We start from the raw sequence: 26,020 nt of genomic DNA on the forward strand, positions 1-26,020 counted from the left end.
TTCTTAACAACCTTAGGCAGACCATACTTGTTTGTTCTAGTACTTTGTAGTTCTTTGCTTTAAAAACCAAACTTATTTAAAAGGACCATGTAGGGTACCATTATGCCAGGGTAGATTTAGAATGAGCTGGGCAGATTCATGACAGAAGCATTGTGGCTTCAGAAGAAATCCTTTGTTCTGAGAGGTGGTGGCAGGAGAAAAAAGAGAATGAACGATGGATGAAAGGAAAGGCTCATGATGCTTTCTGGGGAAGAAGGATGCTTACTGGGAAATGACCATGTTTGTAAATTCTGATTAGGTGGAAATGTAGAGGTTGGTTGGATAAGATGTTTTTAAGGCTATTTGAGGGTCGTAAACATGTAAAATGCAATTAAAATCATTGAGGTTGTTAGTAAGTTAAAAACTAATACTTGGGGGCTGGAGAGATGGGTCAGCAGTTTAGAACACTTGCTGTTCTTGCAGAAGACCCGGCTTTGATTCCCAGTACCGACATGGTGGCTAACACCCATCTGTTACTCCAGTTCCAGGGGAACTGAACGCCTTCCTCTGACCTCCGCAGGCATTGTATGACACGGGTGCACTCACATACATGCAAACAATTCTCTCATACACATAAAATACAAATAATAAATAAGATATTTTTTAAAAAGTAAAAACTAAGGCTTCTTGAGGCTAGTTTCATCAACTCCAAAATGGAATAATAAATGATTCAGAAATAAATGATTCAGAAAATTGAAATGAGGATTAAATGAAAATATTTGTAAACATTTTGGTAAAATACCTATCTTATAACATGTGTTGAAGAGGAAGAGGAGGAGGAACAATTAGGAATCATAATGATGTGCCATTTAAATGGTTAATTTATTGATGTGCAATTCAAGTAGTATTCATTTTTCCAGTCTAGTGTTTTGAGTGGTTTTTTTTTTTTTGTTGTTGTTGTTGTTGAAATCAGGTATTCTCAAAGTTCTTCCTGTTCCATCTAGTTAAGGACATCCGGCTTCAGTCAGTGAATGGTATTTGCTCATGTGCAGGTGTTATGGACTCCTGTGAAGTGTGTGTATGTCAAATTAGGATAGTCTACAAGAGATGTTCTGTCTTTTCTCCTTACTAGCTCTCTTCCTCCAGCCTATTACCCAAACTCCAAACTCTACTGTATTGTTCATCGGGTTTCAGCAAACAGTGGTTCAGAGCATTTGTGTGTGTGTGTGTGTGTGTGTGTGTGTGTGTGTGTAAAAAAAAATGAAGTAAGCATTAGTTTTATGCTTTTATGTATTGAAAATATATTTATGCTTTAATGATGATAAGAAGGCTAATTTGTGACACTGAAATTTTTATACAAAATTCACTTTTGACATCCATCAGTACAGGTTTACTGATGTACAGCCATGTATCCACATTTATGTGTTGTCTGTGGTTGTTTGCATGCTACATGCAGGCTGCATGGCCCACAAAACCAAAAGTACTAAACATCTGCTCCTTCAGAGAAAATTCTGGAACTTGTTCTCTAAACAAAGGACTTAGTGCCTGCACAGTAAGAGCCCTCAATGAACAGAGCCTGTCTCTCTTTCTTTATCTGTTCCTCGGAGTCAGAATCAGATTCACCCACCTTGGATCATGTCTTCTTCCAGTTCTCTGTCACTTTCGCCTCTGTTCTTTGTATCCTCTCCCCTCAAGCTCAGTGATTTTCCGCAGTAAGAGATCTTCAAGCAAAGACCCTTCAGACCTTTGTTCTTGAAAGACTCACAGACAAGTCCATAGACTTGAAATTATTAGAGTCAAATGTGACTTTCTGTGTTGTCACAAGTATTGTTTGAAACCAATGAGATGTGCTTACAGAATAGGTTAAGAAGGTCTACTTTTAATTTGATGTGAGGAGATGGTTTTTATTTCCAGCTCATCTCTAGTATGTGTGGCTTTATTTCCTGCTGTGTTTCGGCCCAAATTGCCTTCTTCAGTTTCACAAAATACACCTGAAAGGTTCCTTTCTAACATCTCCACCTGTGTTATTCCAGCCACCAAGAAAGTCTAAAATTGTCACTTCAATTTTCAACGTCTATCCTTTTGCTGAAATCATTTCCAAATCACTTTCTCATCAAAACCAAAGGTATTTTTTAACTTCTATAAGACTTTTTAAAGTTGATTTTTACATGTATGTTTTGCCTGCATGTATGTAAATGCACTTGTTTGCAGTGCCCACAGAGGGGATTGGATTCCCTGTAACGGGAGTTATGGCATTGTTAGCTGACATGTGAGTGCTAGGAACCTAATGCAGGTCCTCTGCAAGAGCACTGTAGAAGTCTGTCACAAAATGAGCTGCAGATTTACTCAAGGTTAGTAGCCATGCATCAGGTGTTTTTTGGTCTTGAACTATAATAGTGCCTAAATTCAGTGCAGAAAATGTTCAATAAATATCTGTTGGTAGAGCATGATCCTTGCTGGGCAAAATAAAAAAAAAAAAAACAAAAAAACACAGGACTAGCAAGATGGTTCCATAGCTAAAAGCACTTGCTATGCAAGTCTGGTAATATGAGTTCAACCTTTGGTGGAAGGTTAGAACTGACTCTTGAAAGTTGCTTTCTGATCTTCACAAGTGTACTGTGGCATATGCTACCCCCAGCATCTTTTTTTTTTTCAATTTACAATGTAATTTAAAATTGTGTGTGTGTGTGTGTGTGTGTGTATGTTTGCATATGTGTAAGCAAGTGGGGGTGGGGATACACATATGTACTCGTGTTTGTGGAAGACCAAGGTTGATGGCAGGAATCATCTTTGATTGCTCTTCCACCTAATTCACTGAGGTGGGGTCTCAGTCAAATCCAGAGCTCACCAGCATGGCTAATCTGGCTGGCCAGCTTCCTCTGGAAATCTCCTATGTCTCTCATCCTAGGCTGGAATTATAAGCAGGCTGCCACACCCCCAAGACATTTGCTTGGGTTCTGGGGACCCAAACTCCAGTCCTCACACTTGTTTAGCAATTGCTTTAGTGACTGAGCCATCTCCTCAGCCACATTACAGAATAAATTTTGAGGACAATTATTCTTTTGTGCTGGGTTGTGTTACTTCTAAAAAATGAATACCTTTTATAAATTGCTTTTAATATATAGAAGTGATTTGTCTGTTGCTTCTGAACCTCCTTTTCCTTTGTTTTTCTTATTTACATACCACTTCAAAAGCACCTGAACATGGATCTGCATGCAGTTCACCTGTTCATTCTACCATTTTGTGCATAACTATTAATGCTAATGTAAACAAGTCATTAATTAGCATTTTAAGATATTTGAGTCCTTAAAGAAAATTGTGCTGTTCATAACTATTTTGCTATTACAGTCAAAGAAATATTTTATTGGGGGGCTGGAGAGCTGGCTCAGTGGTTAAGAACACTGGTTGTTCTTGCAGAAGACCTGAGTTCAAATCCCAGCACCCACATGGCAGCTAACAACTGTCTGTAACTCCAGTCCCAGGGGATCTGACAGCCTCTTCTGACCCCTGTAGGCATTGCTTGACATGGGTGCACTTACCTACATGCAAACACTACACACATATGCATAAAATAAAAGTAATAAATAAAAAATTTTAAAGTTAAAAAAATTTTATTGGAAAGCACATGAAAAAATATTTCCTTCTATGAGAAATATTGATTTAAAAATTGCAGTTTCAACATCCTTCTTCATGCATTGCTTAATTTAGTAATGAAGTAATCAATCTTATGAAAATAACCCAGTTTCATATTAACCTTGAGAAAGTATTGATCTTATGAAAATAATTAGATAAGATATAGAAAGATGCCTAAGATTCCTTTTATTGCAGTAAGGGGATAGTAGAGACATGAGATTTTTATAGATAAGGGATCTGCTATAATTGCTTTTCAAATAAACTAGTAAATTCTTATTTGGAAAATGATTTCTTCGGTCAGGCCAGCACATTGTAATACCTATTGCAAAGTCGTTTGTGTGATTAGGATTCTTTTCATAAAACCAAAGAGCATGGTGCACATAGTGATTAGTCATAGGATTAGTGAAGCCTAAGAGACTTGATATTATAGAACTACAAGGCCTTGAAAAGTATCAGCATTAGAACTCAGAATCCTAGAATCAATCTTTTCTAAATAGAAATATCACACTTTTGCTATAACTCCAAAATTCAGTAGCATTCAATAATTTATAAAAATGCAGATAATCATAATTTGAAAGTTTCAAATGATAAGGATGATATGTGATTATATAAATCTTTCATAAATGAACGTATAGCTGTATTGAAACACTACTAAATGATGTAATGATATAAATATATATTAATTTGAAATGTAAAAATTCAATCACCATCCTAATTTGGTATTTGTAGTCATAAGAACCTGAAACTGAAAAAGGAATACTTGTGTGTCTATTTTGTAGAAACTGAAAATAGATGCAAAGTCTCCTGTGAAAGCATAGTCTAGAAAGGAAGGGATATTGATCAGAAATCTGCAGCAATAATAAAGCCTGGAGATAATTGATGCCTAGGTGACCCACCTGCTGCTAAAATTGTCAATTCTTATTTACAGCTTCAACTCAGGAAAGTCATTCAAGCGTTTATCAGGCTTTTGCACAAATAAAAACTATAGGAAATGTCATCTTAAATGGTTACATAAAACTTCATGAAGACTATAGAATACTGTTGGATTCTGAGCTCCTCAGAAGAACACTGAGGAAAAATTGCTAAATGACAAGTGCATGGAAGATTCATTGAAAAGGTTCATGTAGATCGGAATAGTAACAAGTTTTATCTGCAAGTTAAAAATTACTGTCGCCCAGCTCTTTGGCTTTCTGTATTGCTTTATCACTACTCTGCCCTCTCATGCAGAATGTGGTACTTTATTTTTCAGTAGCAGGATGCCATCTTCAGAAAAATCATCCATTTTCATAAGTAGCAATTATATATATAATTACATTTTAAAGTGCTGATCATTAGTTTACAAGATGAAAAAGCTGAGTCCTTATGTTTAGGTTGCTTTGAATACACTGAGCAGGATGATAAAGCACATATCTCTAGATATACTTGAATTTGGTCTAGGTTGATGGCCAGTATTGTCTTTACTTTTTCCAATATTTAGTATACATGTCCATTTATCTTCATTTATGTGGTGTAATAATTCAACATGTGTATATAATGTGTAATTTTACAGTCAGGGCAATTACCATTTTCATCTCTTTAAACATTTATATTTCTTAATGTAACGCCTTCAAGCTCATTTATGTATGTATGTATGTATGTATGTATGTATGTATGTATGTATGTATGTGTTTTTAGTAGTGGGGGTTAAGCCCAGGGCCCTGTGCATGCTAAGCATTGTCCCAGGCACTGAGGTGCACCCCATCGCAAGCTCCTCTTTTCTTGTTCTTTTGAGACAGAGGCTCCCTGTAACCACAGCTGACCTGGAGCTCATCATGTAGACCAGGATGGCCTTGACCACAGAGATCCACCTGCTTCTGCTTCCAGAGTGCTGGGACTAAAGGTGTGCACCACCACACCCAGATCTTTTCTAGTTCTTTAACAATATATGGAAATCATGAATTGCACTCACCCCAGTGCGCACTTGTTAGTCCTATATTTTGAAATGTTTATCCACCTCTCCTTCCATCCACCTTCACCTTTCCCTTTTCTAACTTCTAGCTACAACTACTGTACTTTCTGTTTCTATAATAAGATCAATCATTTTAGCTTCCACACATGCCCCAGACCAAACGGTGCTGGTCTTTCTATACATGGCTTCTTTCATTCTAGTTCCATGCAGGTTGCTGCAAATGACTAAATTTTACTGCAGGCCATGTTAATTTTAATTTCCACGTTGCACATGGCTTGAAAGAGAGTGCCCTAATCAATGTGGAGCTGTAATGACTGAGTCCTTCCTTCTAGTAATGGGGGGAGGGCAAACATGCCTCTCCTGGAGACCTTTTGTCTTCATATTCAGGACGTCCTAGATTCTCTGCTCCACATAACACAATTCAATTCAGTCCATGCTTTTTTTTACTCTGTAAGTGGCTTGGTAGTGTTGCTGAAGGCAGCACCATAATTTTTTTCTTTCTTTCTGTTTCAGTGTTTTTATTGTTACCACTTATTGCATTCCCTTTAGCTAAACTTTGAGAAGAGCCTGTGCGCTTGAAACCTTGGTACTGCCTTCTGTTCATGATGCACAAGAACTAGAAAGCATTTTCCCAGCCTGGAGCTGTTTACAGACACATTTATTAAATCACATATCAACAAGCACAGAACTATTCTTTTTATGGAGCTGTATAGTTGTAAAACCCTTCTTAAATGAAAAATTATAATAAAGCTTTTAAAATAAGAGTCAGATCAGATTTGGAAAGAAAAGTGATGCATTATTGAAGAAAGTTTCCTTAAGGCAATGCTAAATATATATATAAAATGTCCTCAAAGTTCCCATAGACTTCAGTGTGTTCGTAACAAGTATGTTTCCTGTTTTCTTATTCAGAAAATAATTGTGATAAACTGTTTTAAAGAGCACAAGTATTTCAAAGTTTACATAAATGCCACCTGAATTATTTTAAGACTTTTGTTTTGTTTTCTGAGACAGGGTCTCCCTATAGCCACAGTTGTGGAACTCACTATGTAAGCCAGGCTGGCCTCTGCCTCCAAAATGCTGGGATTAAAGGCATGTGCCACCACACTTGGCTTTATTTTTTTTATTTTTAATGATGTGTATATGTATGTGTCTGTGTGTGGGTGTGTATACATGAATGCATGAATGTCTGATCCCCCAGGAAGTGGACTTACAGGTTGCTGGGAATTGAACTGGATTTCTCTAGAAGAGCAGTAAATGCTCTTAAACACTGAGCCATCTCTCCAGCCTCCGCCCTAAAGTTTTTAGAGACTTTTCAGTGCCATATCATACATTTTCTTACTCGTTCTATTTTTATTGAAGTTTTGAGATTTTTCATACAATATAGTTAGTATTTGGATCCCTTCCCCTATTGGTACCTCCCCCCACTGCACCCCTATCCAATTTAATATACTCTCATGTATGTAATATGGCCTATATTCTGATTTGTGTCCCCAGATATCCTTCAGTGTGGGTTCATCCATTGGGCCCACCAAGAGTGCCATCCTTGGAAGACAGTCTTCCCCCCTCCCAGCAACCATTAGTTGCCGAAAGTTCCCAAGTTGGATTGGGATTTCTTATGCATTTCCCCATGTCTGTGCTGGGATTTTTGTCTGGTGTGAGCTTGCATAGGACTTGTGCATGTTGTCACTACTGCTGTGAGTCATATGAGTAAATGACCAGCTCTCTGGAAGACTTTGTTTCCTTCTGACCATCCACCTTCTCTGGTTCTTCAAATCTTTCCATCTCCTTTCTTAGTTATACTTTCTATGTTCTCGAGGTTTAGAATAGGCCATTTTTTCTGTTTCATACTTTCTCAACATATTCCTCCAACCTAAGTGATCAATCTTGTTATTCCAAGTTATCACTGGCAGTGATTTTTATGTGCTACCAAACATATATGTTGTTCACTCTACAGCTGTTTCTCTGGTAGTGAAATACAGATGATAAGAAGGGTTAGGTGGGTGTAATACCAGGTGGGCAGGGGACTTCAGAGCTCAAGCTCAAGGTCACCCTATGATACCTAGTATGTTCAATAGTTGTAGGCCAGCCTACACTACAAAAGATACCTCCTCAAAAAATGAAAAGTACGAAGTTTTCTGATTATTGTTTTGTATTTGCTCGGCCCATCCTATGTATAAAAGCCTCTAAATTACCATGTTTAACCTTCTCAATGCTCCAGCAAGATTGGTACTGGAGATTATAGCGTAAATAGCTCTGGAATTACAAGTAAAAAAACCAAAGCTAAGAGAAGTTGTCATTTGACCAAGGTCACACAGCTAGAATTTAAATCTTTGCCCCCCAAACTTGGTTCTTCACTACTAAACCATGGTCTGTATATATTCAAATTACTATGTCATGCTTGTTAAGTACATAATTATAAAAATCTAGAATATCTAGTGTCAAAGTTTACTATTTTGTCCTTTCTGCAGTATTTTATGAACCTAGAAAAATACCTAATTTGCCCTTCATTGTCTTTTACAAAGAGAAAATTAGGAAATAAATCTGTATAATTTTCTTCAATGATATGCCTCTCTTTAATCTCCAATTTGATACATCAGGAAACTGAAATATGGAGAAGTCAAGTGACCAGCTTGAGATTTTATAGTGAGATGGGAGCTGGAAGTCCACTGAACCCCGTTGTGTGAGGGAGGCTTGAGCTAAGTTCTAAGTAGGGTATAACTTCAAAGTTGGCCTGGGAAGTGATACTGTCAGACATTGTCTGACACCTCTTTGACCACTGTATGTACTTTGTCCACAATACTGTACTTCCTTCCCAATGACAAGATAGAGTAACGTAGCTCTAGCTCATGCTTTTTAAAAATGTGCAAAGACTCAAACACAGTATGGTATTGTTTCTTACTCATGTAATAAAAATGAGTTTGTTAGGCATCAGTAAATTTAATAAATTCCAATAAGATTCCCTGCAGGGATGTCAGTTTATAAAGAAGAGATCATTCCTCAAATTATTGAGTCATTTTAAAAATATTTTGCTCATTACTATTTTTATTTTACATATATTAGTATATTGCCTGCATGTATGTAAGTGCATCCATGTCATGCAATGCCTACAGAGGTCAGAAGAGGGCATCACATCCCCTGGAGCTGGAGTTATGGATGGTTGTTAGTGTCCATGTAGGTGCTGGAAATTAAAACCAGGTCTTCTGAAAGAGAAGCCAGTGCTTTTAACTGCTGATCCACGTCTCCAGCCCCAAATTATTAAGTCTTGTATCAAAGTGATAAATGATATTTGGAGTGGTTCTGACTTTATGCTGTATAAGTGGCTGCTTTCAGAAGAATGAAGCTGTTTATCAAAAGATGAAAATATTTTTCTGGGATAGAAGTCAGAAAGGGAAAGTGATGTAAGCAGAGGACTGTATGGACATGTAAGAATTTCCATCTGGTCCATGTCATCTGAACTGTGTGTAGTTAGATACCACTGTTCCTATGGGAGAGAGTGGTGTGAGTGAGGAAGCTTCCACCCATGACCCACAATTAGCACCACATAGTACTCAGCCAAGAACAAGCTTTCTATGCTGGAGAGAAGGGGAAGCTCCTAAGTAGATCATTAGCAGTATTAGCTAGCATAATTCAATCTGGGATGAAAACAGACCCTGGTAAATTAAAAGCAGAAATTCTCTTTATTGCTCATTTAACAAATTTCAGCAGCCTTTATGGCTGACAGCTCTTCCTCTGTGTCACTGTTCACTGTTCTGGCATGTCCTATATATTTTTTGAGACAGGGTTTCATACAGCCCAGGCTGCTGTGGAACTCTATATGTAGTTGAGGCTAGCCTTGAACCCCTGTCTCTATTTCCCAAGTCACTACCTCTCTTTGAAAGTTTTATTCATTTTCTATTGTGGCAGATGACATAAGGAGAATAGAGAAGATTAAAAGAATGAAAAGCAGGGCTGGGGAGATGGCTCAGCAGTTAAGAGCACTGACTTCTTTTGCAGAGAACTCAGGCTCAATTCCCAGTGGTAACATGGTTGCTAATAACCATCCAAAACTCCAGTTCTAGGAGATCCAGTGCCCTCTTCTGACCTCCGCAGGCATTGCATGACATGGGTGCGCTTACACACATGCAGGCAATACAGTCATACACATAAAATAAAAATAATAAATAAAATATTTTTTAAAAAAGGATGACTTTACAACCTTGTTACTGCAGTTCTACATATCTGTTAATGTTTTATTAGGGAAGAACAGAATTTGGAAAGCGATACAAGCAGAATGTATCAAGCTGTTCTGGAGCACCTCACAGATAGCCTAGCATTCTGTATCCAGTCAGCTGACATAAGACCCCCCCATGATATTTCCAGTTTGCCTTGACTCCTAACAGCCATGTTAAGAACATAGTTGTTTCCTATACATAGAATGAGTGAAATAAGAACTGATTTAGCTCCAAATCACTTAAGACTTAAAAACACTCAATTCCTAAGGTATTTGGAAAAATATTGCTGAAATAGGTGGGAAAAACTTCTTGAATAGTATCTTAAAATCATGACCTAGGACTAGGGAAAGATGGCTTAGTGGGCAAGAGTGCTTGTTACAAAGGAAAGAAGATCTAAGTTCCAATCTCCAGCACATGTGTGAAAAGCCAGAAGTGCAGTGGCTGCATGGGCTTGTAATCCACTGCTTTGGGGCAGAGGCAAGTCGATCCTGGGAGCTTGTTTGGCCAGACAGTCTAGCAGAATGGCAAGCTTTAGGTTAAATGAGAGACCCTGTCTCAAAAAGTCAGGGGGACAGCAATTGAGAAAGTCACTCAGTGTCTTCCTCTGGCCTCCACCTGTGTGTGTGTGTGTGTGTGTGTGTGTGTGTGTGTGCACCTGCGTGCATGGACATGCATACCCACACACACATAATGCACATACGTCACACACATGCAAAATAAAGAGAAATCATTATCCTGATATTTTCTGTTTGTTCATATTTTACCGTGACATTTTCTAAAATCTTTCAGTAGCTATAGAGATATATTATTCTGTTCTAAATTTCTTCTCTATTCTTTATCTTCAAACACCCTTTGAAACACTGTTTAATTCTTCTGTGAACATGAGCCGGAGTTTTAAGACCAAACTCTATACCTATGGGTGAGACAGCAGAAGTTTTACAGCGCAGTGTACAAGAACACAGCAGTGCACGCAGCAAGGTATCACACTTTCATCCAGCACCAAAGTCTGACTATCTGGATGAATTCACTAATTCACAGAGATTTCAGGTTAGCCTGGGGGGTAATGAGCAAAGATTCTGTTCCAAAGACCCTCCAGAGCAAAGGCTCCTCTTTAGGCTTCTAAGCCTTCAGTTGCTTTGATGTTACTCCTCAGTTGGCTCAGTGGGAGGACAAGTGGAACCTGCACCGTGAGCTCCAATGTTCTCACAGTACCAAGGCAGCCATCCTACTGCTTTGTTGAAGGACCAGTTCAGCTGCTGAGTTGGACAGAGAAGAGCTGCTGCAGCCTCCTGTGCTGGGATTCATCCCCAGTGTTGAATGCTTCATAGTACAGACATCAAAGTTGTGGGAGTGTCATATAAGTATCTGTTTGCCTGTGTAGAATATGTTCTCTGTTGAGATCAACAGGCCTGCGAAGTAGTCGAGAATCTATGTCTGTGACTTTGACAGACTTTAAGTATTTTCCACATTCCCACCCTCAGTTTCCCAATCAGTGGTATAATAGGTCTAGGTTATGGTGATCTCTGGTATTTCTGTGCTCCATAGCCCATTAGCTGTATAACTTGATTTTAATAAACCTTCTTTAATTAATTATATATATTTAATACTCAGAATTTAACTTTGTTATGCACTCAGAACTAAATTTACTAATGACCCCATCTCTGATATTTTCTTAGAATTTGTCATTAATATTCAATCATTAAGCAGAAATATCATTTAGGTTTTAAATTTTTTTCTAGATATGAAAATATTTTGTGTTACTGACAGAGCCGAGAATAACAAGAAGAAAATAAACCACAATAGCTTCCACTTAAGGAGCAGCTCCACGACTCTGTTGCACTCTGTACAGCTCTGTCTTTCCAATGTTGCCCATTGATTTCCAGGAAGAACACCTGCTGCCTGTAATGAACAGCTTGTGCCACTATTGTGTCTGCAGAGCCCAGACCAGGACGAAAGCAGTGACTATGTTTGTAGAATTAAATGACTATATTCTTTTATTTTGTCCTTCATAGAAGTATGTGAACAAGCACAGGAGGGAAAAAGATTACATTGATTCTTATCTACAACATATTTTAATGAGATGTAGCTGAAGACCATGTTAAGAGACAAGGTGAGCGAATGAAAATGATAGATCTTCCTGATTCCCCTTTGAGAATCATCTCTATGACATTGAAGTAAAATGTTTCCTAATGTAATGAAAATTATAGGAGTTTTAGGAAAACTGGAAGAAACATTTGGAAATGACTGCTAAGATGCCAGAATTTCTGATTAGCAAAGGCTGCCTTGAAATATTCAAGATAAATTCTTGTTTACAAAATATTTGCTATATTAGAGAGACTGTATGGGGAACAAATAAAGAAGAAATTTAAGTAAATATTATTCTCAGAGAAAAGAACACAGAGGGGAGGCCATTAAGTTTGTCAGGGAAGGAAGTAAGTTTTGAGATGCTTACATTCTAATAAATAGGGGGTTTTAAGGTGAAAAGGAAAGAATTCTAATCAATAGAGCCTGGTCCTTAAGCAAGACTTTCTGGGACAGAAAACCAGGAGGGGAAAGCTTGATCTTGATCCCCTATGCTTTGCTAGTTGTGTTTTCCCTAAATCCACATGTAGGTCTTCAGGCAGCACATTGATTGCTCCTGGGGTGCACAGCAGAACCGAGCCAGGACTGTCCCGTTAGATGAGATGTCTAAGGGGTGGGGAGAAGGCTCAGCAGCCAGGAACCCTTCCTGCTCTTGCAGAGGACAAGAGTTTGGTTCCCAGCATCCACATCAGTCGGTTCACAATCACCTAATACTCCAGCTTCAAGACATCTGATGTTTACTTCCAACCTCCTCAGGTACCCACACTCATGTGCACACACCCACTCAGAGACACACAAATGCATAAAATAAAAATCAAAAATAAACCTTCCAAAAGGAAAAGATGAGACATCTTAAACCTGAAAAATGTCACTGAAGGGCCATTTTCACCACGTGTGTTCTCAAAGGGTTTTGAAAAGCGCCATTCCCAAACACTGCAGAGCTGTCTGGGGCTGGGCATGTTTGATATGGCCCTCCTTCAGACCTAGCAATTCAGGTTGCAACACCAATCACAAAGCTGGGTATATTCACTTTTAGCACTCACAGAATCTCCTCCCAGGACCAGGGAATTACTGTCTAATATATTTTCCTATGGATTCCTTTTCTTTAATGGTAAAAATAACAAAAGTTTGCCATCCAGTTGACAGAAATTTTCCTTCAAAGGTTATATAAAAAAGTACAACTCGCCAGGCATGGTTGCCCATGCCTTTAATCCTAGCATTTGAGAGGAAGGGGTCTCTGTGAGATCAGGACCAGCCTGGTCTACATAATGAGTTCCAGGCCAGCTGGAACTACAGGAAGACCCTGTTTCAAAAAGACAATTTAAAAAAAAAAAAAAACAAACACATCATTCATCAAGTCAAAGTTCCTCCTAAGTTTGCATTTTGTTATTTTGTTCCCCGCCCACCCGGAGCTGAATACCAAACCCAAGGCCTGCACTTGCTAGGCAAGTGCTCTACCACTGAGCTAAATCCCCAGTCCCAAGTTTGGGTTTTGATATAGAGTTGTCAGAATAACTTTTTTTCCCATGAGCACATAATTAAAATATTGCTGGAAATCATGAAAATGGCTCAACATAAGAAATACTTGTATCACCCAACTTTCTGGAAATGCGTATGTCATTTTTACCTATATAAACTTCATCATATTATTAATCATCAATTATATCTTTCATAGATTTCTAATATATAAAGTGTATAGAATTAAGTTTGTTTGCCTTAACTGTAAACAATTTACAAGCCGCAATTTTTGTTTATCATAAAAATTCTAATTTTACAACCATTCCTGTGTTCCAAAATGGAGGGTTATTAATTCCTAGTAATTAAGAAGTTCTCCTACCGCCCGCCCCTCTCCACATCAGAGTTCGAAAGACAGTGAGCACTATCAGCAGCATAAGCTTTTCTGGTATCCATAAGACATAATAAACCATAAGTTCCTTCTCAATAATCATATCTTATGCCACTTTCAGGGGCCCTTTGTATTGGGTTAATTTTTGTTACACTTCATCACTGCCATTTTAACAGTACACTCACTGTCTTCATCTAAATTAGTCTTCAGATAAGCTATGCCTTTTAAGCATATATGTACATATCATGAGTCAGAATTTTTATTTATAAAATACAAAAGCTCTATGTTGCAATGTTATCTGTACTGCAATCTAAAACTATGAGGTTAGTGTAATATAAATGTAATAGCTAATGACCTTTTAGCTGTCTCAACCTGAATTCAGATCACCAGCATCCACATAGAAGCTGGGTGTGGCCAAACATTTCTGTATCGCTAGCACTTGGGAAGCAGAGATAGGTGGATTCTCTGGAGCCCACTGGTTAGCCAGTCTAGATGAAAACAGAGAGGTCCATGTTCAGTGAGGAAACCCTGCCTCAAAATGTGAGGTGGATGGGCTGGAGAGATAACTCAGTGGTTAAAACCACTGGCTGCTCTTGCAAAGGAGCCGGGTTCGATTCCCAGCACCCAGGTGGTATCTAACCACCATCTGTAACAGATTCCAAAGAATCAAAGTCACTTTCTGATCTTCATGACCATTGCATACATGGGTGCACTTAAATGAACCCAAACCACTCATACATAATCATACACATAAAATAAAAATAATTAAAATAAAGTGGAGAGCAAAAGAGAAAGATACCTAATGTTTCACCTCCATACACACGGGTGCACATACGTATAACACACACACATACACACAGACATACACACACATGCACACAGACATACACACACACCAAGATCACTAGCCATATAAGCATGACTGCTCTTACAAGAGAGTTTCTAGAGAAAGCTCTGTAAAATGCATACTGCCTCATATGTTACCTATAAACTATTTTATAGTTTAGAATAATTAAATTTATGGCTTTTAATCTTTATTAAATGTTAGTCCGTTTGCTAACACAGACAGAAATTTCTGTATTTCATCAGTATTGGCTCAACCACCATTTTCTGCCAGCCTTACAGAACAAAAGGAGGTGTGTTGGTTGTTGTCCTCTAAGAGAAAACCTCAAGAATTTGAAGTGGTTTATTTGAGAATCAATCCAAGCAAGTTCACCCATGGATTGTGAGGAAGTGAGAGAGGAAAGGAAAATAATATTCAGTGTATATGTATTTTTAAATTTGTTTAATAACCACATAATTGGTAGTATCATTTCATTACAACAGCAGTGACATAGTCAATAACAGTTTCCAGAACAAAGATGCATCTCTTTCAAAATTGGCTGTAATTTTTAGGTTCACAGAGTTTAATTAATACAGTTATACAGTATTGTACTCAGTATAAACCCTATAAGACATAAAATTGAATGAGGTTTTAACCTTTAAAAAAAGATCTCCATTTCATTTTAAAATACACTGTTTCATACAGAAAAACTCATTTAATGCAACTATTAGATGTTTGCACATGTGTCTCTTAATTTCTATATATCTTATTACTAGTCACAGTCAGTTACTTTCTGAGATCCTTCGCACCTGAGCATGGATATAAATTCATCAGGTATATTTCAGTGGTTTACCTCAACATATTTAGTGTATATTTAATAGATAACAGCAGTGGTCAGTTGGAACTTGACCCCATTAGACTTCTCGAGGAGAATAAGAAATATTTTCCCGTGAAGTGAAGGAAGCTGCAGCATTGCTCCAGCAACTCCCACTTGTCGTCAGCCAGAAACTGCTGAGAGAGTCACTAAGTCTGTGGAACCCCAGGACATAGAAATGTGGGTCCAGCGGACTACAGAAATCGGAAGGAGCCCTCAGTCGAAACTCGTAGATGCCTCTAGAATAACCACCTTGCGAACAAGAAAGTATGCAGCAAGGAGGTAATTCAACACTCACAACAACATCTGCCTAGCTTTGGAACCCGATCCTCCACCTAGAGGTGTGCAGTTTGGGTTCAGCACACAGGCACCACAAGGCTGGAGAAGTGGAACACAGGGGTCTTCTCTGGAGCCAAGAGATCATGACCTCCCTCTCCCACTGTCTCTCTCTGTTTCCCTCTCTTCCCCTTTCAATCCTGTTTACATCTCATCTGTCCATTTACCTCATTTCCAAGATAGCATCAGGCAGAGGTTTTGTTACACAGACTTCCTATCTCTTGCCATATCCATTTTAACAATATCACATACAGCTCTGTTGAGTCAATTATATTTTAATTTACATTACTCTACCCATCGTATACATAGCTCTGGAAGAAAGAACAGGAAAAAGCCACATTCTGGACCCTGATCTCTGATTTCCTCTGTGTTGTTATGGAGACAGGGGAGCTACAAAGGAAAATGCTGTTATGGTAAAAAAAAAAAAAATCTGTAACCATTTTTCCTGGGGCAGACCCCCTCACAAGGAAATGGACAAAGAGTTTGCTTTGTTTGGGGGACTTGTTTTTTACTGATGGTGATAACTTTGACACTTGCTGGCACTAAATTTTCTGAGCCTTCCATCCATCCATTTTTGTTAAACTGTGGCAGAACACATAAGGGGAACTGTAATAAGCATCATCAGAAATGTGGATAAAGTGCTGCGCAAAGAGCCATGGGTATGTGAAAGTCCCCTGCAGAAGTGGGAACCTTTTCTTTCCCCTCCTGCTTGTTTCCTGGCAGGGGAATTGGAATGTGAAAGGGCATGAGAAAAACAAAGGGTCTAGGAGTGTTTAACAAGTACACATTTAATGTGATCAATCTGGCAGTTTAAGTACAAAATAGGTTAAGTGTGTTTTACAAGCACCAAGGTTTGAAGTGGATTTGATGGAAGAAACTGATAAGGAATCTTCTTCTGTACCATATGAAAAGCTTTTAAACAGGTTTATATGAGAAATTATGTATTAATCCTTCAGTGCTGTTTCTTGCATAATTAGAGACATGATACATGATATGGCATTCAGTAAATCAGGCAACGTACTTTAATTTAAATATGCCTTCTTTGTATAGTTTGTTTAAAATGTTGTGACTGATTAGATAGCAGTTTTCAATTTGTAGTTATGTAGCAGTTTTCAGCTTCATTTGCCGATCCATGGCTCTTCAGTCTTATTCTATAATAAGCTGTAGAAAAAAAGCTGTTGATAGAAGCAATTTAATCATCCTGTGTTTCTATGTGAGAAACAGAGGCGGGAGGAAGCAGGAGGGGGAAAAGAAGGAGGGGAGAGAGGGAGGGAGGGAGGGAAAGAGGAGAGAGAGAGAGAGAGAGAGAGAGAGAGAGAGAGAGAAATTATTTCACTGAGAGCTTTGATAGATATTTTACCCAGCGACAGAACAAGTTACTCAAACGAAGTCAAGGCTTCTTTGGTGTTCACTTTTCCCCTGAGAAGGATTTATTGCAGATACTTATTTCAAAATAAATAAGGTGAGTCGATCTTCCTTGTTAATATTTACTAAATCCTAAAATGAGTGTGTTGACTAATTTGTAACTTTTCTTGAAATTAGAAGCCAGGCACCTCTATTCCTCTGAGGCTTTCAGTGGTCTATAACTATTTTCAAAGGTATTGTTATAAGATTACCAGTAACTAAATGAAAACAGAAAACACTACATATTTTCATACACTAACTCTAGCACTTATAGAAGATTGCTGCAATGGTCAGTATATTTATCATGCTTTCTAAAAATGATCGACTTTAAAGTTAGAATCATGGGGTTGAAAGCTGCACTTGGGAGTTCAATAATGTTTGCACTCATTAGCACCAAAAGATTCTCTTAATGTTATCATGAAGTCATAGTTTTCTTAAGAGCAGTTGAATATTTATTTCAAATGTCAGTTATGACACATGTAGCAGAACGTTTTCTACATATAAGTAAGTGTAAATTCTTTGTATGTACATTTCTTTTGGAAATTCAGAAGTATATTTTACTTTTCATTTTGAAATAACAAGTCACATTTTCCTAGATAGGCTCCAAAAAAAATGTTCCCTTTCCTTTTGTTATGTTCAGGCAAGGGCCAGAGAAATATAACTTGTTGGATCACAAGAAAACATGTATGTTAACAATTTGATGAAGCTTAAAATGTAGATTTAAGGTCAGAGGTTGACAGGGTGGGAGGTGAAAGGAGGGAGTATCATCAGAATGATTATGTTCATGCATGAAATTGTCAACTCCACTTGTATTTGCTGTCTTGAGATAATTTTTACAGAGAAGCATCCTCTGATAACATTATCCTAATTCTTTTTCTATTCACTCACCTATTGATGTCACAAGCAATATTGATGAAATTGGAAACATTTTATTATCACCACTGGCATTTATGCCAAGGCCATGCTGAGAACTCTCTAAAAAGGGACAGTTTCACATTTATGTTTTCGAAAACAGTACTCCTCTCCAATCGCTAATCTGCGTGGTAATGTCAGTATTTATCATCAGCTTCCCTTCTTACTCCTAAGACTTTAAATCAGACTCTGCAAGACACTTTGCAATCCTAGGGCTTTATAATAGATCAAAGAAGAATCTTCTTCACATAGCTTGTGTTCTGTTTGTACCTTTTATACTCTGGCTAATATTTATATGGAATTAATTCATAATTTTTAGCTCAACATTTAACATTTACCTTCAAAGGCAGGGATTATGCATGGAATGAAACCATAAATATACTTAGGATGGCTGTAATATATTTGGGATTTATTTCTTTCCCTCCTCTAATTCCCAATTTAGTTGCAGTCATTTGTCTTGAAAGGAATCTTAACATGTGTTTAGTTTTACACCATCTTTGCCCTTAACCAACTCAGTGAAATGTCTCTTGCTTCTTATCTGAGCTTATTTATTTATAAGTAACAATAATTGTTTTTCAATCTCAAAATAAGTTTCTTTCTTTTCTCTGACAGTTTAAACTTGGAAGAAGATCCACAGTACAGAATCAATATTGTCTGCAATTTTTTTTACCTAAATGGAAAAGTAGGAACCACTTTGGGTTTCTATGAGGAAATATAAAAAATAACCCTCTATATTTTAGTTACTGAAATTTAGTCACTGACTCACCAAGTAGAATCATTTATTCACAGAACATTCTGGTATATTAGTACTGAGGGGAGATAGGGAAGCATATATTGTCAGACTAAAAATTACAGATCGGCAAGAGTTTATTATTTATGTATCATTAGTCTAAGTGGTTTTTATAAAAGAGGCCTTAATCAATTGCCAAATTATTTATTTGGGAATAATTAACTTAGGAGTCTGGGAGTTTAGGTTGATCAGACCAAGTTGCATAGAGACATGTACTGAGAAAGAAAGGTAGGGAAGATAAGATCATCCCAAGTGAGTAGGATGGCATGGGAGAAGCTCAGGCACTGGAAACACTAACATAGAAGAGGAAACATGGTGTTACATCTCTGCCTGCAGCAGAGGTTTCTGTCAGCGTTTAAGGAAAAGCAAAGATGGACGACGGGTAAGAAATGACACATACCTTGCAAATGGCATACACAATTGTGATAAAGCTGGTAAAGTGGACCAAGGTCCAACATCCCATCTGTGAAAGCTAAGCCATCATGGTTGTACAAAGCCAATTGAAATGGCAAGATGCTTAATATGTGGAAACCATTTGAATAAGAAAGAACTAGGTAGAGGAGCTAAGACAGTAAACATACCAATCATGTTTTCAGAGTGAAAAAAAAAGTAACAATGTCCCTAATGGAAATAGGAAGTTTCTAAAAGGATAGTTTGGCTCTAATAAATGACCGTTGGAGTTCAGCCAGAAAAATGAAATCTGTGGACGATACATGTAAGGAGACTAGGATACTAGGGTTTGGCTTTTGAAAGTCTGCAATCCACACAGTGGACCATTAGGGATGGGCAAGCTGGAGTTCTGAAGCAGTAGATGAAGCTGCAGTCCCTAGTGGATGTCTACTTCACCAAGGACACCTCACCTCCATGTTTAAAGATGGGCATCAGCCCTGTCCATATTGTCTGGCACGATCTCCCTTCTGTAAGATTAACTGATTATGTTCTCACATCATATCTGCAAGATTATCATCATAAAAACTGGGTACCTGTTTAAATAACTTGGAAAAGGGTAGAGACAGCTCAGATGTTAGTGCTTACTGCTCTTGCTGAGGGCCCAAGTTTGATTCCCAGCACCCATATTGGGCAGCTCACAACCAACTGTAGCTGGACTGTAACTCCAGCTCCAGGAGATCTGATGCCTCTGGCCTCTATGGGCACTATATTCACATGCACATACCAACGTGAAGGCATACACGTACATATAATTAAAAGTAAGAAAAATTAATCTTTAAAAAAATAACTGGAAAACATAGTCTAATCTAGGTAACACATGATAAACCCCAAAGTGCTGTAAACTCTAAGGTGCTAGTAGGGATTTTTTTCTAGGTGAAATGCTCAGAAATCTCTTTGATATTAAGAACTCACACCTGAGACATTACAGAGACTGGAGATGGAACCATGAGAGTTATTCACAGATAGATGCAGCTATCAAGTCAACAGAGTTAAGAATCTCAGAGAAGACTGCAGAACCTTTACATTAAAGATGAATTTGGGAGAGAAATCATTCCTAAGGAGGAAAGGAAAAGAGTTAACTAAAATCTTAATGGGTAAAGACTAAAGAACTAAGAAAAGAGCTAAGGCTAAAGAACTAAGAAAAGAACCGATAGCATAGAGCCTCTGCTGTCCCTCTCTTTGCCATGATTCCTCTTTGGTTTTCCAAGGTTTCTCATTGGCAGAGAGCATTCCTCACTCTCCTCCTGGTTGGGGGAATGTTGCTTCCAATTTTCCAAACAGGATTTCCACTGAAAATAGGGTAGTAGTTTCATCCTTCTTTTAAAGATTTATTTTAATTCTTTCAATTGTTTGTTTATATGTGTGTCTATGTGGGAGTTTGTGAATGTGAGTGCAAAGCCCCATGGAAGCCAGAACACAGTGTCAGATCCCCTGCAGCTGACAGGGGTTTGTGAACCTCCCTCTGGATGCTCTGAACTGAACTCAAGTCCCCTGCCAGAGCAGCTAACATTCTTATTGTTAATCCATCTCTCCAGTCCATAGGGTAGTAGTTTTTATTGTGAATTTTAACAGTGCAATTCAAATAAGATAGATAAGATGTTCCAGGTGGCAGGACTTTAAAGACAGGGGGAATAACAATAACAAAGAATTGGCAGGGTCACTGTTAGTGTTTTAACTCACCCTCTAGAAATGCTAGTTTGTCTTTTGTCCTATTACTCAGGCATATCCGATGCCTCTGACCAGACTTGCATACCTAGCTTCCTCTCCCACTGAGTTGTGTCCACAAGGTCTATAATAATACTGTTTGTGTGCTTTGTGTGTATATATGTGAGTATATGCATATGTATGGGTGTGGGTATGTGTATACATTATATATATGAATAAATGAAATGAAACTATGAGCACTTACACAGCATATGAGAAAATGGATAGCATATGAAAAGTAGCCATATGTGAATAATTTCCCCCAGAGCACCAGAAGCTGGAAGGAGTTAAGATCAGGTAAAGTCCACAGTAAGAGAAGATGTACATAGACACACACATCACAGAAAATGAAACTTAGAGCATTCTGGAGTTTAAAGAGTAGAATTAGGGGCTGGAGAGATGACTCGGGGGTTAAGAGCACTGGCTCTTCTTGCTGAGGACCTGAATTCAATTCCCAGCACCCACATGACGAATAACAACCACCTCTAACTCCAGGTCCAAGGGATCCTATTTCTGACTTTCACAGACATTGTTCAACATGGGTGCACTTACACACATGCAAGCAATACACTCACACATAAAATAAAAAATAGATAAAATTTTTTTAAAAAGTAAAATTGGGTCTGGAGAGATGGCTCAGTGAGAGCCCTGGCTACTCTCACAGAGGACCTGGGTTCAAATCCCCGCACACACATGGTGGCCAACAACCGTCCATAACTCCAGTTCCAGGGGATCTGATGCCACCTTCTGACCTCTGCGGGCATAGCACAACACTGGTGCACTCACATACATGCAGGCAATACCCTCATACACATAAGGTAAAAATAAGAAATAAAACATTTTTTTTTAAAGAGGGAAATTAAGACCGTGAGGCAGAGAAGAAAAGAAGGGAAATGTGTGAGAGGACTTCTGGGCAGGAGGAGGGTGAAGGTCATTCTGATACAGACAAGGGGAGAAGAGGTTGGGGAGGATAAAAATTTATTCAGAAGGGAGGCTGGATGAGAGAAATCTGTCTTCCCGGGGCAATAGAAAGCCAGTGGATATGAGAGAAAATATACCTTTTCCTGGAAAGAGAAGCAGTTGTGTGAAAAGTCTAAGCTTTGTAAGCTCTGTCAACTTAAATTTGATCTACAGTATTTACAGTGCTTTTGAGAATGAATGTGTTTATTCCTTTTGCCCCCTTTTCTTCTCTCCCTCCATCTCTCCTTCCCCCACCTCCCTTCTATCCCCTTCTCTCTTCCCTGTGTAAGGTGTCTATTGAAGGTCCCCGTGCAAATTAGTTTATTAGATATTTCAACTCTGCCCCACCTCCTCCACATGCAGCCCTTTACTAGTTCTAGAAAATCATATTTTGTCTCCTTTGCAAAAGTTCTTGCATCACTCTTCTGATTATTTTTTATATTTACTTTTATTTTATGTATATGAATGTTTTACCTTCATACATGTAAGTACACCCCTGTTATGCAATGCCCACGGAGGCCACAAAAAGGTATCAGATGCCCTGGAACTGGAGTTATGGACAATTGTTAGCCTCCATGTGAGTCCTGGGACCCAAACCTCTGATATAGAGAGGCCAATATTCTTAACTGCTGAGACATCTCTCCAGCTCCTGTTCTCATACATTTTTATTAAAATGTCTAAATTACCCTGGAGCAAACTGTTCTGTAAATACTAAGATGTGAACATCAAAAGCTCACTGTCTTTCACTGCAATAGAGCATTGTTAGGACAACTTTAATTAGAACTAGAAGTACCAGCCATAGTTGAATTTTACACTTTCTGTTTGTCTCAGTATACGTTGGAAGGGTGATAATAAGATGCTGTCCTACAGTAGAGTAAATTCACCCCCATGATATCAGAAAGCTAGAAGGGTTTAAGGATCAAGTGATGTACAGAGGGGGAAAAGATAAACTTATGTACAGTGCTTAAGCATGTCCTGAACAGCTGCGTGGCATTCAAAGGACAGTCCAACGGTCTAAGGCAGTAAGCAGGACACCACCAGTGTGCACACCAATGAGATGAGCCCCCTAGCCATTGCCTGGCCTGTTCTTCCTAAAACATATATTAACTTAAAGTCACTTTGTCGTTGTAGCAAAATCATACAACATCTGACATCTTTCATTTTTTTAATCAAGGTGCAGAAAGAATTTGCAAATAGCAACATTCTTTATAATAATAACTATTATTTTTAGGTTAATAATGTAGACAGAGTATAATCTAGACTGACCTGGATCCACAGACAGCATCCACGTTAGAACAAGGCAGTAATTACAACAGTTGGGTTTTTTGTTTTCTTTTTTTTAAAAAATACATTTGTATTATTCAGTACTGAAAATTGCCCTAAATAGTTTTCTGTTAAAAATAATCTTAAGTTCAATCTTTATAAATTCTTTGAGAATAAAATGAACTGGAGAAGAAATAATTTCTCCTTAGCAAGAACAGGGTGAACGAACAGAAACTTTTCTAAGTTTTTTTTTAACTGTTTTAGAAAATGAGATAATGAAAGAAATTTAAGAAGTAAAACAGCTGGGTGTGGTGGCGTACGCCTGTAGTCCCAGCACTTGGAAGGCAGAAGCAAGCGGATCTCTTTGAGTTCAAGGCCAGCCTGGTCTACATGGTGAGTTCCAGGCCAGCTGGGGCTACAGGGAGACCCTGTCTCAAAAAGAACAACAACAAAAAAAGCAATACATATTTTTCAAGGGTTTACATCATGCGTTATACTGAAAGAACTCTACAATACTGAGAAAGTAAAAATATGGAAAACATTAGATAAATTGAATGGTATATATACTTTTTAATAATTTATTGAGAATTTCATAAGGCATATAACCATATAAGGTGTTTTGATCAAATCCATGCCCACTCCCTCCCCTCCAACTCCTCCCACATCTCCCCACTTTTTTTCTGATAACTTCATGCACTCTTTCTTCTTTTTTATGGGGCTTTTTGGTACACTAACATTCCCCCTTGAAGAGGTAACCCTAAAATCTTTTTTATTTTTATTTATTTATTTATTTTTAGAAGAAGCATTTCATTACAGCTTTGACATACTCAATAACAGTTTCCAGAGCAAAGATGCATCTCTTTCAAAAGTGGCTATAAAATTTTTAGGTTCACTGTTGAATTAATACAGTACAGCAATATTATACAGTATTGAACTCGTATAAACCTTGTAAGACATAAAACTGAATGAGTTTTTAGCCTTTAAAAAAGATCTCCATTTCATTTTAAAATATACTGTTTCTTACAGAAAGACCCATTCTTTTTGCTAATAACACTGTGATGTTGGCACATGCATCTCTAATCTGTATGTACCTGATTATTACTAGTCATAATCGGTTGCACTCAGATCCTTGGCACCGTGTGTGTCTATAAAGTCATCGTGTAGATTTCAGTGGTAATGTTTTTCACCTCTGCTATTTAACATGACATAAGTTTTTATGTTTCCTCCTCAAATGTAATTCATTTTTTTAAAAATTTGTTGATTTTTTTTGTGTGTGTATATCACACAGCACCCCAAAACATCTTTTTCATCTGTACACCCACTTCTCAGATAGCACCCTCCCATAGCCTCCCACCCCATTAGAACCTTTATACTCTGTCATCCCTGCTACTGTCTGCTGTGTTGTCAGCACCCCCAGCCGTTCCCCACTTCTTGTCCATCCGGTAAATATAGTCAGCCTACCTAGAGGTCTTTGTTTTAGGAGGGTCAGCTGTTCCTCATCTAGCAGCAATCAGTTGTCAATATTCCTTTAGATAAGATTGGGGTCTGCTGTTCATTTTTGCAGTTCTATGTTGGGTTACTATCTGGGAGTCCCTTGGGCCACCCTGGCCAACAACTCAAAAGAAGGTGTCTCCTATCTGGCGTTGTTACTTCTTAATGTAGCTTTTAGCTATACATATGGACTCTTAAAAATTTATTTTGGCCCCTTTAATCTTTGGTTATACTTTCCTTTTGGGTGTTTAAGGCCATACAGTTGGCCCAGATAAAACAATTTATTTTTACTCTTAAGGCCGTTTGAGGATCTGTTCCTCAGGGGCCACATGGGCTTGGGAGAAGCCCCTGGCTTCTTCCTTTTACCAGTGCCACCTATGTGAAGATAAGTCAAAGGTCCTGTTCGACCATGGCTGGTTTCACTTGGAAGCATGGAGGAAATATTTCTCTGTATTGACCCTCCTCTTTGTAGACTGGACACTGGTTTAAGTCCATCTAATGGGATCTCCATGGCCTCCTTCATCAAGAGGACAGGTGACCTACCACAGTTACAGGACATTTTGAGAGATGCTAATAGTCCCCTGGAACTAGTCGACCTAGGAAGGCAAGGAGCAAAAACTGTCCTTTATGTCCCTCTGACCAAATTAGCATAGGCCTGAAATTATGTCTGTTAAACATCCAAGAAGGTTAGTTCCACCAGTCTGGTACTTTTAATTACTGTGTGCCATGTAGATAAATCTTGGGCAAAGACCAATTGTTCTCAGATAAACATTACCTAGACATATATTTCTTGATCTGCTATGTATAATTTGTCAGTAGTTTGTTTGACTAATATGGTTCCCTCTTGTTTTTAAAACTAGCCAGGCATTATTTATCTCTCGCATTGTCTAACTCCTCCATCATGGTTTCCCCAATCAAGGTGCGCCCATTTTCCCCCTTTCTTCCTTAATAATACCCTTCTCCTACGGTCCTACCTCTCTTGAGCTCTTTCTCCTTATCCCCTAGGTTCCTTGTATACCCTTCCCTCCCCCCTCCCTTAAACTAATCCAATTTTTATCCATATCTCCCTTATTAAGTCCTGTTTCCTACTGTTCTTCTCTTTCAGGTTCTTTCTTTTCCTTTACCTCCCTGGTTCCTTTCCATTATCTTGGTTCATGTCTGGATACATACTTATCAGAGTCTGATCCTAGGATCCACATATGAGGGAGAACATATGTCGATTTTTTTTTTCTGAGATTGAGTTACTTCACTTAGTATAACAGATTCTAGTTCCATCCATTTACCTGCAAATTTCATGATTTCATCTTTCTTTAG

General features: G+C 38.2%; 1 protein-coding gene across 50 annotated transcripts in view; it reads left to right on the top strand.

Annotated features, from left to right (window-relative positions):
• The window catches only part of Rims1 (regulating synaptic membrane exocytosis 1), a 486,359-nt gene that overhangs the window by 419,138 nt on the left and 41,201 nt on the right, over positions 1 to 26,020 (top strand). The window contains exon 1 of one of the 50 annotated variants that reach the window (XM_017795161.2): positions 17,064 to 17,194. The exons of the other annotated variants lie outside the window; for them this stretch is intronic. The gene's annotated coding sequence lies outside the window, so the exon portion shown is untranslated. Of the gene's footprint in view, positions 1 to 17,063; positions 17,195 to 26,020 lie in introns of those variants that run through there. 50 annotated transcript variants of the gene reach the window in all.

The sequence above is a fragment of the Nannospalax galili genome, unplaced genomic scaffold, assembly GCF_000622305.1.
Source record: "Nannospalax galili isolate Female #2095 unplaced genomic scaffold, S.galili_v1.0 scaffold206, whole genome shotgun sequence".
Lineage (NCBI taxonomy): Eukaryota > Metazoa > Chordata > Mammalia > Rodentia > Spalacidae > Nannospalax > Nannospalax galili.